This window comes from Pholcus phalangioides, unplaced genomic scaffold (assembly GCF_987345545.1).
Source record: "Pholcus phalangioides strain wild (caught in Gottingen) unplaced genomic scaffold, Ppha-v1.0 ptg000018l_1, whole genome shotgun sequence".
Lineage (NCBI taxonomy): Eukaryota > Metazoa > Arthropoda > Arachnida > Araneae > Pholcidae > Pholcus > Pholcus phalangioides.
This window is the reverse complement of record NW_028301611.1, coordinates 4097859-4114305: the sequence shown is the minus strand read 5'-3', so window position 1 is coordinate 4114305 and position 16447 is coordinate 4097859. Positions and strand designations below refer to the sequence as shown.

The following is a 16447-nucleotide window of genomic DNA, read 5'->3' as shown; positions in this document are numbered from 1 at the left end:
TGTTCACGGAACACCCTGCTATAAGCACACAACGTAAGAAATATCCTTATCCATTGGCATTTCGTCAAGAACAGAACTACTACCTTGGTCCATCAGATAACTTGGATAGACCCCCCTTAGATATTTTGAAAACCCAGAAAGCACAAAATTTGGTAAATTTTTTCTTGCTGTAGATATTTTTAATCTAGTGAGTTTAGCCCTGACTGTAGGTGTGTTATTGAAGTCAGGTCTGAAAGGGTAATAGCATTCTTTTTTTAATAGGCTACCATTCCTGTCAGAAAGCGATACACGAATTCCTTTGTATTTCTAAAATTCAATGTCATTTTAAATATCTTTCCACTTCTTGAATATCGTCAAAACTCAAGAACTGGTGAATATAAGCAAATTAAAACAGTAATGAAAAATAGGCATCAGATATATGTGTAGAAAAATTTTAAAGATCTAACACTCTTATAGAAGCACCTGCTTCCCCCCCCCCCCCCACTCTAAATCCTAGCAAGTCTTGAGAGTTCAATGGAAATTTCACATCATTTTTGTAAATAAATCACAAAATAAATTGAAACTGAAGTATTTATTGATGAAAAAAAATATATATCAGCTAACTTTCATTTACAATGTATACGACTGCAGCCACTATGCACATACAAAGGACTTTTGATCATTTTCGCTTTCTCAGCATAAAAGTGTCAAACACCTGTTGATGTTGTCTTTTTTGGTGATTGTTTCCTCTCCAGAACTGAAACTAACGAATCTCTGATATCATCTAGTGTTTTGTGGAGAGAGACTCCCGCTTTCATTTTATCTGGAAAAAGAATGAAAACAATTGTAACAATTAATAACACAAATACAAACTCTACGGCCACAACAGGCAAATTGGCCAAGTGAACTGATGCTGGGAATAAGGTTTTAACTCAAGCAAGGGTGAGCAAACAGACAGTGTTTCAAAAGAGATGGGCTATTTCTAAAAAGATGGCAGAACAGGTGAAAAAATCTCATTTTTCCCTTTAGCAATGCATGGAACAAAAAAAAAAATTCTAAATGGCCAAAATTCTACTTACACAATACAGTAGACGCGGTTTATTGGAATCATGTATAATGTTATCATTTGGTATTGGTTTAACCATATCTTTTTTCACTCCCCAAATTATCATTGTCTGCAAAACAATGTAGGAGATTAGAAAGTGTAATACTCCCCTCCCCGACAAACATTTCTGTACTCTGGATGATGATTTTTGCTTGCACATGAAATTGATAGGCTATCTGATTATTAGCCGTTATAATCCCTGTACGTGTACAGCTGCTTTTGCAATTAACTTCCACCAATGGAGGCAAACAAATGTATGATCAAAAAGAAACTTCAGTTCCCTGTTAATTGTCCAGATTCAGTTTTTGTTTGAAAAACTTTCTCAAGGGAGCTATGGAACGCAGTACATGAATTAAACACCTGATGACTGAATTAAAAAATTTTTTTAGCTTAAAGGAAAAAAAAAACCCCCAAGCATGATTTTTCCTCGAAACAGTCCTAAATAATGTTTTTCAACTTTTCAGAGACATAATGACTTCTTCTCATGTTGCAAGACAAACTGCAATGAAATCAGAAAATTTTGAGTCACCCTTAGAAAAACTAAATTTAAATCCTCCTGCTTAAAATTAAAACTCCCTTTTAGCAATCACATGAAGTTCAGACGGAAATACCAATTTTACAGTTGCCACGTCAACTAGGATTTATCAAGCCTTGAGCTATGGGGGAAAGCGAATTGAATCAGCTTGATTTAAATTCTGTTTTTCCTTTTCATAACTTATATTGAAGAGAAAGTAACCTAGTATATATGGTATACATGTTATTGAAATGTGAAGTTCTTGATTAAAATAAGCATAGAAGATCTTTGGGATAAAATATAGACTTAAACTTAATCCCTAGATATAGAACAGCTTTCTTTCTGCACTTTTTCTAGATTTTGTACATGGAAAAAAATTGTAGAGAAATATAGGGAGTTAAACTTAGCACTTAAAGAGTTCCCCTGATTAAAAAACAAACTATTTTTTGTATAAAGCCTTGAATTCTGCATACTAATTGCTGATTCAAAGTAATAGATATGTTGTTCCAACATAAATACCGTTGGACTTTACATTTTAATACAAAAAGTGGAAAAGGTCTAGTGTTCGTGTATTTTTTTTACCAAAACTCATTAAATATGTGAAACAATGAAAATGTGTAAATTACTAAGCAACATCATGCAAGTTGGAAACACATCATAATAAATGCATCCATCTATAGCGGAAGAAACAATCTTGTCAAGAGAATGATTTTATTTAGTTGATGACGAATGGAAGTTCAGAAGTGAAGTGTAATGATTAACGTGTGGAATTCCGCACATGTAATAAATCTAAAACAAATATATAGTTGATCCCACTTACAACGTTTCTCCCATTTAGAATGTTTTTCCACTTGATACAACTTATTTTCATGGTCCTAACAATAAGTAATTCTCATTGCGATTTCCTGTTTAAAGTGTTTTCCTATTTATTACGTTTTTTATGACGGTTTTTGAAAATCGTTATAAACAGGATTCACTTTAATTAACAGTTTAATGCACACATTTATGTATTTACTAATAATCAATGTATGAATTCCCTTCCGATTGATTTTACATTTTTTTAAAAATATCTTAGCATTTTCAATATCTTCTGATCAAATTTAAAGCAAATCAGATTCTCTCTCTCCTCTCCAGACACTTATCTTCTCATTCCCTATTCATACTTTGGTTATCCTGCTAAAATTATTTTATTTTCCTTCCCTGATGGTCCACAACTCTGATCTGTCACCATTTAACTGCCACATATTTTAACACCTGAATGTGGGTGCTATGTCAGATTTGTGTTGAAGAAACTTAAGTGTGCTTATGTGTGCATGCCCAGCATTTGGAGTGTTTTGTGTTCAGTAGGTGGTGCTATCTATCTAGCGCCGCAACTAGATACTTTCTCAAACGGGGCAAGTACACATTTTGGCACACCCATATAATATAGAACAAGCAGTTATAAAGTGTGAATTTGGTGCGCCTCTCTAGTCCAGAACCCAGGACACTAGGCCCGCCTGCCCCTCCCAGTTGTGGCCCTGTATCTATTCTCCAATCTGGTAATGCGTGCATTTGAAGTTCAATGTATGCATATTTGTGTTGTAGGTCTGTGTGATCGCCATGGCAACCAGAAGCTTTTTCAAAGGAATAGCCAACTCCAAATTTGAAATCTTTAGAAAAATCACATTTTTAGTCGATTACCATTGCGCAATTGCAAGTTCCAAACACGGATTTTCACGAAAAGCAAAATTTGGGGGGAAGTTAAAAGGGGGCCTCTTTCTTCACCCCCCCCCCCCAGAGATCAAAAATTAAAAATATTTTTGTAGAGAATTAAAATATTGGAATAAAATAATTTATTTTATACTATCTGTGAAGAATTAGATCCTTGTGCCCCCTCCAATTCTGCTTACACACCCATGATTTTTGCGATGCGAAATGGTGACTACCGCATAACAGCTAGATGACAAAACTAGATATTCAAGGTCGAGTTTTTACAGATTCGGTTTCTTTCCACGGTATCGGGAAGGTTTTACAATTTGAAAGGGTGTTCCAATCCTTTATGATAAAAAAAAAACCTGTGCATTCGCAATATTGTAGGAACAAGATGAATTTACGCCGTATAAACACTGTCTTTGAATGCCGGCCGATCACCACAAAAGTACCGTAATTTCCCGTATATAGCAGGAAGGGAAAAAATTTGCAGGGTAATAAAAATCCGAAATTTGAAACTTCTGTACACGGCCCCTCATTCAGAGAAGCAACCAAAAATATCCCTCATCTTCAACAACCCACAGGTATATCAATACAGTAGTGTACAAAGTAGTAAAACCAGTTTTTCAAGGTCGAGGGATCACGACACACGGTAAAAAAAAAGTTGGGAGCTTCTTCCTCTCTACTTTTTTCTTCTAAGAACTAAGAATGAACGCATCCCGGAGGATGTGTGAACAAAATTTTTACGCTTCCTTTTCCCAAATTCCGAGTATTTGACACGTTATAACACGTCAATGGCATCTCTGCGAGTCGGGGGCACTGCTGCCAAATGTGTGTGGGGGGCGGCACGTGTAGCTTAAGCAAGGCTACAAGGGGTGCGGTGCACCTGAGCAGCAGATTGTAAGGGACGGCAGGCTAGGCTTTAGTTAGACATCAAAAAATTTTAAAACCTCGAATATTAAAAATTCACATGACCAGAGACAAATTTACAGTTTAGCTGACTGTGGGCTACAAAAATTTTGCCACCTTCCACTTATCTTTGTCAAATTTTCTTGGCCATTTATTTCTCAAATTTGCAGGGATATAGCCCAGTATCAGCCAGTATTTCTCAACCTGTAAACATACCCGTTTCTTACTTTTTTCATCCCTCTTTTCCTCTTCACCTGGTCCCTAGATTTCTCTATTTCACTTTTTGCCTGATCACTCACATACTTGAAAACTCTATGGAGTTTACTTTGGTCCTGTACATGCTTGCAAACTCAAGGCCACTATTTTTGGTCACTCGCTGACTCAGTCCCTCTCTCCCTGGGCAGAGGCGGATGTACATTTTTGTCAATTTCGGAGTCCTCCTCCCATTATACTAATTCTCCTGTGACTATTTATTTCTTGAATTTGCTGTCCTGGGCCTGCTAAGCCCCTCTGTAAATACGGCTCTGGGGCCATTCAAGTATTACGTAAGCAGATTTTCAGCCATTTTTGACACCCCCCACCCTGTCAGCAAAACACTGACCCCCCCTGCCCCTGTCAGCAGCTTAGAATATTTCATATCTTCAAAAAGGGGCAGTTGATGACATAAGCAACCTTCAACCCCCCCCACCGTCATCAAAAGTAAGCAAATCCGAAACCCCTCTCCCCTCAATGCTGACGTAATACTTGTATGACCCCTCTGCAAATGATATATCATGCTTTTAAGACATACCTTTCTGATATATTTGTTGAGAAAACTTTAAGATAGAGCTTAGGGACAGTGATACCAGAACAAGAATGTACTCTACAAAAACGGCTTAAAAATAATTTTTTAAATAAAAGTTACCTCATTATATTTTCTATTTATAAAGTGTCAGCAACGATGACTCATCAACAAGAGCTGAAATGTGAATTGAGTTATCTGGCAAAATTCTATACCTCAGAGCCATACTACCATATGTGGTTAAGAGGTACAGAATTAAGAACAGTATAATGATTTGACTCTTGCCTCCTGCAGCGAGTCTTCTTTAGGTGTGGCACATGAGGCTTTGCACCCGGATGGCATTTAAAGCTTGAGCCGGCCCTAGTGGAGGCCATGCTTCTATTATTTCTAAAATAACATTGATTTTTAGATTGTTTGTCTCGGTAATTTTCATGTCTAGCATTTTAATGGCTCATTGCTGCCAACATAAAATATTAAACAGAGGTATAAGCTCAACAACTACAAAAGATGCATTAAAGGGGGGAAAAAACGACAAATCAAGTCACTTGCAATTTCTTACCTCTCTGCTTTGATAGGAGAATTATTGGTGTGTCCCAAGTAACTTTCCTAGTGCTGCACTTGAAACATTCTGGAATTTTCAAGTAATATTATTTCAGCAGGAATTCATCTTTCTGCTACCCTGACTTTTGCAACATGTCTGGCCAGTGCATCTGCTGATCTATGACACAAAGGGCTCCTTACACATTCTTTCTTTTATGTCATTCTGATGCTTTTGATAGAAATATTTTCACTGCCTTACCAAAGATTAAATTCTAAAAAAACAAACAAAAATCATGCATTTCAAAAACACAGAACAGCCAGAACTGGGGTGGGGAGGGCAAAGGGGAAAACACATTCAAAGCGGCAGCAAATTTTTGGTGAAAACAAAAACACAGGTGTAAAATCAATCAAATTCTAAAGTGGCGGGAGCAGAAAAATCACATTTGGTCCTCTCCCCCACAAAAATCGCAGTTAACCTTCACAGTGACAATCCAGAGATATCTCATCAAACTTGATCTGCTTTATTACGGTCATCCCAAAATATCTCAATTTCTTAACAGCTTTGCAGTTGCAATGCAGACCAGGAAAATTTAAAACACTACTTAAAGGGTTAAGGCCTGACATAACTTCACTCTTCAGTTATTTTAAAGTTGTAGTCACTAACAGTTTGATTGTGAAGTGAACAAAAAATATTATTGTCTCCTGGAGAGTAACAAAAAATATGCCAATTGCAATAACAGCTTTATAATATTCGAATACTGCATTCCCAGCACACCAGGAAACAGTAACTGAGATCAGCATGCAGAGAATATTCATATTTTCCACCATGCTTGGCAAATTTTAGTGACCAATTCCTGATATAACATCTGTTTTCAACAGAATTACAAAAATTACCTGTATAATTCAAAAGTGACCTTTCTTCCATATCAGAAAGCATCAAACAATGTACAGAATTTAGTATCTGCATTTCGTATTAAAGGTTGGTAATTGAAGTAGATTAATATGTAAATGTTCAATTTTCATTATCACTATCAAATTCTTCGTTTCCTATAATGGGAAAACCATTACTTTATTCCAATTAGCTCATTTGTTCAATATAAATTGATATCAGTCTTTTGAATGCATCACGTCATCCTCATTGAACCTTGGTTTAAAACACATGCCGGGAATGGAGACTCCAACATTCAAAAAACCGGAGTCTTCCCCGATTTGCCTGGAATGACAGTTAAAATACTGGGAATACTGTTATTTTGATAGCAGTAACAGAGTCGTCTTAATGCAAGGGACTACCCCAGTGTGTGTGTGGGAGCATAGCGCTCCTTCTTGGTTTCCCAGGGTTGACATTTTCTTAAGAGGCCCCCCTAGGCCTTAAAAGGGAAAATATTATGCAAAATAAATGTGCATTATTTGTGAGGCCAACATTTGGCACGAGGCCCCTGGTCTCACCAAACCCACTGCCCCTCTAGGACTGGGGTCCTGGAGAGCGGCACGAATGTGACATTTGATTTAAATTTGACAGTAAGCATGGTTATTGCTGGGCAACAATTTCTAGCCAGATGGAGGAAAAATTGTTTGCATGGAGGGCTGTCAGGAGTGTTCGATAAATTAATTTTTGGTCAGCTTGGGGAGGGGCAAGGCCAGGGCTCAACTAGATACTTTGCCAACCGGGGCAAGCAGGCATTTTAGCACGCCAATGTAGAAATAGTTAGAGGGTGAATTTGGAACCCCCCCCCCCCCCCTCCTGGTCCCAGCTCCCGGGCCACTCGACCCGTTCCCCCGTCCCTGGGCACGTCCCCCTACACTGTGTACGCCTCTGGTGCCCGTGATACACTTAAAACGCCCCTGGGTAGCAAATTTATTGAGTCGTGTAATGATTTCCCGGATTTGACGAATTTTTTTTTTACGAAGTTTCTGTGCATACATCGGCATCGATGTTACCCCCGATAAAACGATTTTCCTCGAATTAAGGAATGGAAACGGCAGTTTTACGCAATTCGTTAAATCGGGATTTTCAACTCTTATTAACGAATAATTTTAACAAACGAATCCACTCACCTTGGATCGATGAAAATACATGCTGCTCACGTTGAATTTCTTGTCCATTGCTGTCAGTCAGATGATTGCGAAGAATATTTTGTGCCGCATACTTTTACATTCTGAACGCACTAACAGTAGCCGATGTTGGCCGTTTATTTTGGTCATCGAACGACATAATTACGAAACAAGCAAATCCTCGATAAAAAAAAAAAGCGCCAAAAGGGAGGAAATGGCGGAAAGATCAGCATATGAACAAAATGAAATTTTGACGCCAACCATGCACTGCTAGTTTTTTCACCAAATTGCTTTCAGCCGGCAACCTATTCATTTTTGTTGCATCATCAACAGCCAATCGTCGATCAACAGGGTCGATAGAGACAGTAATAATCCCATGTGATGCTCGTGGTAATAAAAGTAATGAATCAAGTAGAGCGCATGTGCAAAAAATAATTGTGTAGCAAGTAGTGGTATTGCCATTGCGCATGCGTTGGGCTGATGATCAAAAGTAGTGTTTCTGTGACTATGTGCTATAGCCTCAGAATCTCTGTCGTCTGCTTCTTTCCAGGTTCCTTGTTTTGGGTGTCTCCTTGTGTCCGGAAAAAATAACCGAACTTTCAGTTTGAACTTCCAGTTCTGTTTGTGAGCTCAGCTTGTAAGGAACCGAACAAACCGACTTCTTGTCTGTCGTCTGCTCATTAAGGGGTTATTTGTTTCGGACGTCTCCTTATGCTCAAATAAAATAACCGAACTTTCAGTTCAAATTTCCAGTTCAGTTTATGAGCTTTGTTTATAAGGAACTGAACGGAATGAAGAATATAGTTTTTTACTTTGAACTTCATCATCACCATATGAGTCATTTTTACATTTGAAGTTAGGTGGCAGCACATGCTATAAAGTGGAGTGTGGAAATTCACTTATGATCTTACCTGTCTTCTGCTTGTGTTGAGGTCATTTGTTTTGTTTTGGATGCCACCTTGGGTCTTGAAAAAATAACTGACTGGAATTTTTATCTTTCACGTCCGTTTATAAGCTTCGTTTATGAATTATGAGGAGCAAAAAAAGGTAAATGAAGAATTTAGTTTTTCATATGTGAGTCGTCAATGCATAGGGTCACAGAGCTTATACTACTGGAGGGAGCGTCCGCCTCAGTGCTGAGTATAGCCACTATATATTCGAGAATATATATAGTCCCTTATACAGTCGAGAACAGTGTCTCCCCCCCCCCACATCTTTCGTCGGAACATCACGTGACTCGGTGAAAACACACACAATCCCCCGTTATTTTCTTAAAGCATCCACAGGAATTTAAAACAATAAATGAAAGAAATAATTTCTACATCGATGAGATAATTACAAAATTAATGAGAGAAAAATTTTAGAGAAGAGCATAGGCGGAGATAGACTTGGAAGTATGGGGGGGGGGTAAGAATTCCAGAATTAATGAGATATAATTTCAGAATCAATGAAAGAAATAATTCCAAAATTAAGGAAAGAGATAATTCCAAAATGAATGAGAGATAATTCCAGAATTAATGAGATATAATTTCAGAATCAATGAAAGAAATAATTTCAGAATCAATGAAAGAAATGATTTCAGCATTAATGAAAGAAATAATTTCAGCATTAATGAAAGAAATAATTTCAGCATTAATGAAAGCGATAATTCCAAAATTAAGGAAAGAGATAATTCCAAAATTAATGAAAGAGATAATTCCAATATGAATGAGAGAGATAATTCCAGAATTAATGAGATATAATTTCAGAATCAATGAAAGAAATAATTCCAAAATTAAGGAAAGAGGTAATTCCAAAATTAAGGAAAGAGATAATTCCAAAATGAATGAGAGATAATTCCAGAATTAATGAGATATAATTTCAGAATCAATGAAAGAAATAATTTCAGAATCAATGAAAGAAATAATTTCAGCATTAATGAAAGAAATAATTTCAGAATCAATGAAAGAAATAATTTCAGCATTAATGAAAGAAATAATTTCAGCATTAATGAAAGCGATAATTCCAAAATTAAGGAAAGAGATAATTCCAAAATTAAGGAAAGAGGTAATTCCAAAATTAAGGAAAGAGATAATTCCAAAATGAATGAGAGATAATTCCAGAATTAATGAGATATAATTTCAGAATCAATGAAAGAAATAATTTCAGCATTAATGAAAGAAATAATTTCAGCATTAATGAAAGAAATAATTTCAGCATTAATGAAAGCGATAATTCCAAAATTAAGGAAAGAGATAATTCCAAAATTAAGGAAAGAGGTAATTCCAAAATTAAGGAAAGAGATAATTCCAAAATGAATGAGAGATAATTCCAGAATTAATGAGATATAATTTCAGAATCAATGAAAGAAATAATTCCAAAATTAAGGAAAGAGATAATTCCAAAATGAATGAGAGATAATTCCAGAATTAATGAGATATAATTTCAGAATCAATGAAAGAAATAATTTCAGAATCAATGAAAGAAATGATTTCAGCATTAATGAAAGAAATAATTTCAGCATTAATGAAAGAAATAATTTCAGCATTAATGAAAGCGATAATTCCAAAATTAAGGAAAGAGATAATTCCAAAATTAATGAAAGAGATAATTCCAAAATTAATGAAAGAGATAATTCCAATATGAATGAGAGAGATAATTCCAGAATTAATGAGATATAATTTCAGAATCAATGAAAGAAATAATTCCAAAATTAAGGAAAGAGGTAATTCCAAAATTAAGGAAAGAGATAATTCCAAAATGAATGAGAGATAATTCCAGAATTAATGAGATATAATTTCAGAATCAATGAAAGAAATAATTTCAGAATCAATGAAAGAAATAATTTCAGCATTAATGAAAGAAATAATTTCAGAATCAATGAAAGAAATAATTTCAGCATTAATGAAAGAAATAATTTCAGCATTAATGAAAGCGATAATTCCAAAATTAAGGAAAGAGATAATTCCAAAATTAAGGAAAGAGGTAATTCCAAAATTAAGGAAAGAGATAATTCCAAAATGAATGAGAGATAATTCCAGAATTAATGAGATATAATTTCAGAATCAATGAAAGAAATGATTTCAGCATTAATGAAAGAAATAATTTCAGCATTAATGAAAGAAATAATTTCAGCATTAATGAAAGAAATAATTTCAGCATTAATGAAAGCGATAATTCCAAAATTAAGGAAAGAGATAATTCCAAAATTAAGGAAAGAGGTAATTCCAAAATTAAGGAAAGAGATAATTCCAAAATGAATGAGAGATAATTCCAGAATTAATGAGATATAATTTCAGAATCAATGAAAGAAATAATTCCAAAATTAAGGAAAGAGATAATTCCAAAATTAATGAAAAAGATAATTCCAATATGAATGAGAGAGATAATTCCAGAATTAATGAGATATAATTTCAGAATTAATGAGATATAATTTCAGAATCAATGAAAGAAATAATGCCAGCATTAATAAAAGAAACAATTTCAGCAATAATGAAAGAAATAATTTCAGCAATAATGAAAGAAACAAATCCAGAAGTAATGAAGGAAATAATAATTAATAAAGGAAAAGTCAAAAATTGATGAAAATTTTTTTTCAGCGTTAACGAAAGAAATTATCCCATCATTAATGAAAGAAATGATTCGAGTGTTAATGAAAAATAAATAATTTAATCTTTTTTCATCGTTAGATGAGTTCTCTATCCTTTCTTTAATCCTTAAAACGCAATATTTAGAGACCGAACTGTACATTTCTATGGGCAAACGAGCTTTGTTTTCACCGAGTCACGTGGTTTCCTTGCATTTGATGTCTACGTCCTCGCGGCGGCTGGATTCTCCGTCCAGTAATATAAACTCGATGCATAAGACACTTCTGATCTTGAAAGTAGATGGCAGCACCAACAAAAATTTTAAAAATGGTCTTAAAAGTATTCTAGAGCAGTGGTTCTCAACTGGGGGCCCTAGGATATTCCAGGGGGGCCACGGATGAAAATCTTGCAAAAGGGGAGCCACGGCTACTGATACGGGGGCCACGAAGAAATTTGTGACATTAAATTTTTTGACATTCGTAATTTTTCTCCATTCAAGTAACATTAACATGAGGAAGAAGGAAATAAAGAAAAGTGGTTCATGTAATCTCGGTGGTTTTACGATTTAGGGGTGACAGTAGGCCCTGACACAAACTATAGAAGAGGTTTAAGCAAAATGGAATAACTGTAAAGACAGAAAATTGTGTGTTCGAAGACTTTTCATTCAAAGAGGGCTGCCATAAAGAAAACAGACAAAGATTTTTTTGACCATTCATTGATATTCTTTTGAGAGTGCTGATAGTAAATGTAATCCAAGACGTAGATGGGTGAAAAATGAAAGCTTGTAAAAAACCCATCATTTTCATGCATTTACAGACGGATAGCCATCTAGTTTAGCACGAAGCTATCTTCAGCCAGCACTGAGTGGTCTGGTGGGGAATATATATTTATAAAAATCGAATAGAGAATGATTGCTCTGGGGTATTTTTTATGAATTTTGAAAGGGGGTGGCCAATCCATTGCCTCTGCTGAAAAGAAATAAAGTCGAATTCAGTTATAACGAACTCCAAGAAATCAAATCATACATGGGGGAAAATACCCGCGAAATTTAAAATTTTTTAAAACTACATTGCTGTGATAATGTATTGGGACAGGGGCGGCTTAAGCGAGGGTGCAAGGGGTGCGGCGCACCCGGGCGGCAGCGTAGACACTACTTAAGACAACAAAATTTAACACAGTAAAAATTCACGACATCACGCTTTTGAGTCCTACTATACCTCGACAACGGAAACGTTGAGAAAATAGACAAGGCCTCTGATCGTAATACCAGAAACAAGAATTTCAGCTATCTGGGCGGCTTAAGACAAAATCTGTACCCGTGTGGGACTTATTTTTTGCACCCCCTACCTATTGTTCCCTCCATAGTCCCTACCTCCTGCGTCAGGGAATCTTTCGTAGGGCCCATGCCTGATTTTCCACGGGGCCCCTTCTACAGTTAATTTATAGAGTGAAAAAAGAAAAGTTATAAGGATTTAGTCCCGGCCCTCAAGTTGGAGCCCTGTCAGCCCTACCCTTAGAAGGTCATGCCCCTCCCTCACAATTTATCCAAACAATTCCTAACAAAACATTTTTTCGGCCCTTCATTTCCAATTTTGCGCTCCTCCAGAGCCGACAATTTGGTTTTTTTTGGCAAATTGAATTTTTTTTTTACCCATTCACCCCGGATTTAGCAAGCGGTGCCGCGTGTGGCCGCAATGGATCGCGTGGCCAAGCGCCACCCCTGTACTCTATTACAAGGGCCATTTTGGTTCCCTCACCCATGGCCCCCACAAGAGCCCGGGATAATTGTCATAATTTTTTGGCTTTTTCAGGCTATAAATTAACTCAAGATATACAGAAGACTGGATGTTGTGAAGATATTATTTGAGATGTTAATTTTTTTTTTTTTTTTAATTTTTCTTATAAAAATAAAAGATGAAAAACTTAAATATTATTGTTCTTGACCAATATTCAAAGAAGTTATCTGCATTCAAATTTTGGAAATATTCCGTTTTGAAAGAAATTCAGTGGAAATGTTACCTTTTGATGAAAATCGGAGTTGTTTTAATTTGAAAAAAATGGAAATTTCTTCGCCCCCCGTTGATTGATTCCAGAAGATTTCACTTAGCGGACCCTAACTTGGCTAGGCATCCTTATAGGTAAGAGTATTTTCTTAATAATAATTACCCCGTTAGATATCATCTTCACAGGATAAGTGATGATGACTCACAAAAATAAGTGCTCTTTCAAGGATTAAGTTATCTGGCATTTATTAAGAATGGTAGCATAATTCTAGAACAAAAAATTTTCTACTTCAAAAGCGGGATGTATGGTCACGCACATTTTGCACGGTAAACAATTATGTGCGGCTTTCTTCTCAAAAAAAGTCAGGTTTATCTCCAGGTGCCTTTCATCGAATCCCTATCAGCCTCCTGGCAGGGTCGCCCGTAGGGGCGGCACATGAGGCTTCGCACTCGGGCGGCAGGTAAGCTCGAGCCGCCCCTGTATTCGGACTTCCTCCAAGCTCCAAGATTGACACCACATCTTAAAAGTTTTTTTAATCGATACTGTAATGCTTCCTTTTAACTGCCCTACTACTGGCCTGCAGCATCCTAAATAATTTCAATGCAATTTTCCTATCCTGCAAAAACAATGTTTTGGACATTAGAAAGAAAATTCTAAAAAGGCGTATGACTACATTTAAAGCAATTTATATCCGTTTATTAGAGACTCACTGCATCTGCTGATTTCTAAAAAAAGTGCAATAAATTCTCACGTAAGTCTTCACTTTGAAATGTCCATAACCCTCTCAATGCGTCTCTTTGTATCTGTCAACCTAAAATTTATGGTTTTTAGTGTTGATAATACGCATGCAAAACGAATTAAGCGACGCGTTTTCACAATCTGCAAAAACTGCTTGGATTTGATAGTTGGAAATGTCTAAATGCCAAGGATTTGGAGTTCGAATCAAAATGAAAATGTCAAATAGTTGAAATTGTGCTTCGTATAAATGAAATATTTTAATATTGAAAGCTATATATATATATAGATTAATCTCGTGCCCATAGTCATACGTCTCATAAATGTGAAATCTTGTCATAAAACTGAGAGTGAGGCACGAATCCTCTTGCGCACAAGTGGAATTTCGAGGCATTTACGCACAACCGAGCCCGTCTGGGCCATTTTTTTTTCTTCCCTCCCTTTCTTCCTTTTGTTTCCTTCCTAAATTTATAAAAGTAAAAAGGATAATCATTATAAAAAGGGCTGTTTTCAGATCACATTGCCGAAGTTCAATTACTTTACTGCAAAGATTTTCACTGTCAGATTTTTTTGGGGGGAAATACAGTCAAACCCCATTAGACCGGAACTCCAAGAGACCCGAGAAATCACTTCGTAATAACGAAATTTCGTTACAAAGGAATTATAGATTTTTATATTGTTCCTATGTAAACCTATGCGAGGGATTAGAAAAGTTTTCGTTAAAACGATATTTTTCCTGTTGTAATGGCATTTGTTACAATGAGAGTCGACTGTATTTCGTCTCAAGCTATTTTTTTACGTGTATTTGGAGGCTGCATGGGTAACAGGGCATATGGCACTTTACTGGTGAGCCATTAATCTTAGAGACATACCCGACTAGAAAAAGTATCCAAATCACGTGTCCAACTCAGATATGTCATTCATGTTGTAAGGGGTTGTATAGTTATGAAGAAAAAACACTTTTTATACCGTCCCGTGTGCCAAAGAACCCAATTAAGACGACCAGGAAACAACTTTCCAATTGGGTTTTAGGGCACAGGGTGTCCGCATAAAAAGTTAACATTTTTATTTTAATAACTATGTAACCCCTGGCAACATGAATCAAATATCTGAGTAATACACATTATTCGGGTACTTTTTCCAACTGGAAGTATGCCTCTAGGACCAATGGTTCGCCAGTAAAATGCCATATGCCCCGTTACCTATGCGCCCTGTATATGAAATATAGTACGGACTGTTATGTAAAATATTGTGTTGTGTTTAAGCCAACACGCACGTTGTTTCGTTCGCCTGCGAGAGAGCGGTCACATTATGAACCAAAAAGCCACTTGAAGGTAGCTTGTCATCCAATGAAATATCAGATATTGATCGTATCGAAATTGAAGTCAACAAACTGATAATTTTCGTATTTGAAAATCTGATTATTTATGTTCTCCGATGGGCTTGAAATCCTGATAATGAATCATTATTATGTTCACACGAACAGTTTTGTCACTGCGTACATGATTTCTCTGGAATGAATGGTTCAAACAAATATTTAAAAAATTTTCGCACGTATTTTAGTTCATTTTTTTAAATTCATAGTAGGGCTACAACATGAACCTATATCCTTGATACATGTATTATTGTTGAAAACGATGTGGAAGGTTGAACTTTTCAATTGTGATTCATTTGTGTGGCTACTCCCTCTTTACTACTTTTATCCACATGAAGAGAATAAAATTAATAAAACAGCTTGCTACCATTTTTTGCGATTTTTGTCATTATAAGAATGCATATTTTGGAAGCTACAACTGACATTTCTCAATGAAACCATAATCATTTACACACAAAAAATAATTAATTTGGAAATAATAAAAATTTTATCCAGTACAGTAACTTGACATTGTAACACGACTGAAGACATTGTGCCGTCTTCAAAGCGTAGAGTTTACATTGATTAAAAATATGTTTTTTAATTGGATTGACACAACACATAAAACATACAAATCAAACTGAGAAAAACACAAAACAATAAACTTCACAAAAAGTAACATTACGATGATACAGACACTTTGTGACCCCCAAGGGATTTATTCTATTTTTACTGTATTCTGTTTATTTTGCTTTTTCGTTATTTTCATAAATTAAAAATTAATCAAATTAAATTCAAAAATATTTATACTTCAGACAATTTTTGAATAATTATCTTCTAATGGGAAACGGGGGGAGGGGGGAGAAAGGAAAGGGAGCCACAGGAATGAGAAATGGTTGAAAGGGGGCCATGGACAAAAAAAGGTTGAGAACCACTGTTCTAGAGTATTAAACTAATTGTAATTCCCTTAAAATTGTTAGTGCCATTATGAATTCGAGGCAAATGCTACAACGCAAAAAGAAAAAAAAACTGCTATTGGCGGACGGCGTAACGTTTCGTGTCTCCCTCGGTGTATACGGGACTCATTACTTACAAAATTAATGAAAGTGATAATTCCAGAATTAATGAAAGATAATTTCAAAATTAATTAACGACAATTCCAGAATTAATGAAAGATGATTCCAGAATAAATGAAAGAAAAATTCTAGTTTTAATGAAA

At 35.7% G+C, this 16447-nt stretch overlaps 1 long non-coding RNA gene across 1 annotated transcript; it reads right to left on the bottom strand.

The window, feature by feature from the left end:
• Positions 1–556: 556 nt before the first annotated feature.
• LOC149071596 (uncharacterized) lies at positions 557–7945 on the bottom strand. The gene is made up of 3 exons (XR_016194580.1): positions 7573–7945; positions 5537–5789; positions 557–802 (listed from the first exon to the last, which is right to left on the bottom strand). It is a non-coding gene; the product is annotated as an uncharacterized LOC149071596 (long non-coding RNA).
• Positions 7946–16447: the final 8502 nt, after the last annotated feature.